The sequence below is a fragment of the Anomaloglossus baeobatrachus genome, chromosome 1, assembly GCF_048569485.1.
Source record: "Anomaloglossus baeobatrachus isolate aAnoBae1 chromosome 1, aAnoBae1.hap1, whole genome shotgun sequence".
In the NCBI taxonomy this organism is placed as follows: domain Eukaryota; kingdom Metazoa; phylum Chordata; class Amphibia; order Anura; family Aromobatidae; genus Anomaloglossus; species Anomaloglossus baeobatrachus.
In genome coordinates, this window is record NC_134353.1 from 813,179,206 (window position 1) to 813,183,383 (window position 4,178).

Genomic DNA, 4,178 nt, shown 5'->3' on the forward strand with positions numbered 1-4,178 from the left:
TAAAACAGTTAAAAAAATTTGGAATCACCGCATTCAGAAATGCCCGATCTATCAAAAGAGAAAATCAATTAATCTGATTGGTACCTGGCATGGTAAGAAAAAAGTTCAAATGCCAAAATTAAGTATTTTGGTTGCCGCAACATTTTTTTTAAAATGCAATAACAGGCAATTAAAACAGCATATCAACTGAAGAAATGGTATAATTAAAAACTCCAGCTCAAGATGAAAACATAAGCCATCACTAAGTCCCCGATCCTGAAAAATGAGGATACTACGGGTCTCAGAAAATGGCGACAAAAGCACTATTCTTTTCCCCGACAAACTTCTGAATTTTTTTAACTCCTTAGATAAAAGTATATACAGTATGTTTATAATGTAGAATAGGGACATGCAGTGTAGGGAAAGCTGTGTGCCAAAAATCAGCATTTAATGATAGAAATAGAGATAGGTAAGTAGCCAGTGAACAATCTAAATAGTTATTGCTACTTATTACTGCCTTCTCCCAATTAGCCAGTGAAACACATTTCTAGGTATTATTAGTACTATCTTTTGTAAATTTTCTAGTGAACTATGTAAAAAGGTCTTGTCAGTTTTCAAAGTCTGTCAAAAGTATGCAGTCAATGACATTTGTTATTAATTGTTAGCTAGTGATAAAAAGAAGACTGTCTTACCAGCATCCGCATAAAGAGTATATTGAAAATCAAAACTTTATTCCAAATCCATAAAAAAGAAAAATATTAAAACAGCAGTGTAAACCGAGGTATATGTGTTTCGAGCAGAAAAACGCTCTTAATCCTGCCATATCTCTAAGGCATTAACCTCTTCATGACCGGCCGATTTTTCGCTTTCCATTTTTTTTTCGCCATTCTTTTTCCGAGACGTAACTTTTTTATTTTTCAGTCAATATGGTCATGTGAGGGCTCCTTTTTTGCAAAACGAGCTGTACTTTTAAATGAAACCATGAGTTTTACTATATAGTGTACTGGAAAACAGCAAAAAAATTCTAAATGCGGAGAAATTGCAAAAAAAAAGTGTGACAGCACTATTGTTTTTGAGACATTTTATTCACTGTGTTCACTACATGGTAAAACTGATGTGTCAGTGTGATGCCTCAGGTCAGTGCGATGCCTCAGGTCAGTGCGAGTTCATAGACAACAAACATGTATAGGTTTAGTTTTATATAAAAAGGTTAAAAAAAAATCAGAAGTTAGTCCGAAAAAAGTGGCGCACATTTTATGCCATATTCCGTGACCCATAATATTCTCATTTTTCGGGATCTATGGCTCAATGACGACTTATTTTTTGCATCTCAGGCTGACGTTTTTAACTGTACCATTTTTGCACAGATGCTAAGTTTTGATCCCCTGTTATTGCATTTTGCGCAAAATTTGTGGCGACCAAAAAATGTAATTTTGACATTTGGAATTTTTTTGTCTCTACGCCGTTTACTGATCAGATTGATTAATTTTATATTTTGATAGATCGGGCGTTTCTGAACGCGGCGATACCAAATGTGTGTATATTTTTTTATTGTTTTAACCCTTTGATTTTCAATGGGGCAAAAGGGGGACGATTTGAACTTTTAGGTTTTATTTTTTTTTTAATTTTTTAAAACTTTTTTTTAACTTTTTTTATTATTTTACTAGTCCCCCTAGGGGGCTATATGGATGAACAATCCGATCGCTCTGCCATATCTGCTGATTACAGCTATACAGCTGTAAACAGCAGATATGCTAATTTTCTGCCTCACCCAGCTCTGCGCCGGGTGAAACCGAAAGTAATTCATGTGAGCTACAGGAGTCATCACATGACCCTGTGCTACTATGACAACCACCGGAAGTCACGTGATCATGTTACTTTCATCATCGGCCGGTGAGTAAATGTCTACCGCCAATGCCGTTATAATGACGCTGTCACATATTGACAGCACCATTTAAGGGGTTAAACAGCACCAGCAGATAACGTTTAGGCTCGTGCCTGGCAGGCACACATCTCAGCTGTGAAAATCAGCTGAGATGTGCGCCGATCACGGCAAGCTGCCAGCAGCAGACCGCCGGGAGTAACACTATGACCGCTAGGACGTAATATTAGTGCCCACAGTCATTAAGGGGTTAAATATTAAATGCTTAATTGGACAAATACACTAAAGGTGAGATAACTCTTACAACCAAGATTAACCATGACATCGCCAGGGAACGTAGTTGACATGAACAAATACTAGTTGGATTCATTGCCAAATGGAAGCAAAAAGAAAAAATATTTGCATATGAAACAAAACCTCTTTCCAAAAAAGTATATGTAGACATAAATGCATTTATCTGTGTATGTGCACAATATATTTCCATATTATATATCCATAGCAATAATAAACACAGAAAAATATAAATGCACTAATAACGCGCAAATATAAAAAGTGCATCTAATTCAATAAATACAAAAATCCACAAAACTCAAATAAATAATAACAAAAAAGTTCATGAACGGTTTATAATAGTGGATAAACCCACCCGATATCCATTTGAATCCATGGACAAAATATTGGGCAACAATCTTCATTAACATTAGATAATAAATCAGCGGACAAATTTAGTCCAGGAAAGCATGGGCTAGAGTGGATGGCAAGCGCTGCATCAAGTGGCCTCTCCTCCTCTTCCTGCACCTCAAAATCACAAACAGTTCACATCTTAGAGGTGCCACCCCAATTAAACTTGTTTCCCCCCACATCATAAATCTCCAACCAGGCAAACTGACTGGTAATCCACACATGGGCGAGTCTACAAAGCTGTTCACACATTGTATCCCATGGGCATCAGAGTTTTGCTCCAAAGATTCACAAACTCAAGAGGAGGTAAGCATCTGCCCCGATGCCCAAAATCCTTGTCAGTTGGATCCTGCCTTGGACGAAGTAGGGTCCGAGCAGGATCCTGACCCTCGTCAACTGACATAATGGTGGATCTAGTGCATTATTGCTGTGAGTAGTTGCAGTCTTAACCTCTGTTGTCTTTTTCTTGCTGCCTAATTTCTTTTGTTTTCCTCCTTAGTTTGTTACTGTTAACGCCTGGGAGTTTTCAGTCTAGCTGAGTTTTGTTTTTTCCGTGTCTGTCTTATCTGTGTTGCCATCACACTACTGCCCCTTCCTTCCCTCGGGAAGTAACAGTTTAGTTCTGGTCAGGAAATTAATGAGGCACAGAACTCCGGCATCTCCACCATTAGGGGTGAACCAGAAGTTAGGGATAGACTAGAGTCCCTTAGTGTGAGGGACAGTATAGGAGCCCCCATCTTTCACTATCCTGCAGTCACAATGTCAAAAGAACGTTTCACTAATATTTCTGTGCAACAATTTACAGGTCCAGCACTAACCGCTTGCCCACTAACTCCACTTGACAATATTACTGATAGTAAAAAGAAAGACTATAGGCGGTGGGCTGCACAGCATAAAAACTCAGCCACACTCTCTATTGCTCTCCATAATTCTTTATTTTAAATCCATAAGATCACCAAATTGTGGGATGCAGGGAAGAGGGAGTGGGGAACATCCAGACAACAGCCATTTTGTGCGTGTCAAACCGTGCTTCAACAGGCCCTGATCACAGATTTAAAATAAAGAATTGTGGACACACATGGTGAGTGCTGCTGCTCCAAGACCTCCCAGGGGTCTGCTAGAAATAAGTTTTCCATTAACTTCCATTGTACTCATTAGCAGAGATGAGTACCCGAACAGTCTGAGTTTCTCGATTCGAGTACCAAGCAACTGAGCATTTTCGTGCTCGCTCATCACTATTTGTAAGCTTTGCTCAAAATACTGGATTGCCACCTTCAGTGTCCTTGTTCTCTTCTGATGCTAGAGAGGTAAAGCAGCTTCTGCTTCCAGTATGGTAGCCTACACTGTTTATGCTGGTATGAGCTCTCAATCATTAGAGGATCATCACCCTTGGCATGCAGGAAGCTGGGGAGCGGTAGAGGGGTACACTTCTGAAAGAAAGAAGATTAGACAACGCCTTAAAAATAATTTTTTTATCCAAAAATACAGTTTTTCCTTATACAGTTAGACTTCATAGTTTCCATTTTAGATAACTCTTTCCTTTAATTCATAATCACCTCTCCCAAAGATAAAAATAAATACATTAAAAATAGTTAGGACACCTCTCAAGCATCTGCAAGTGATTAATAACTAACAA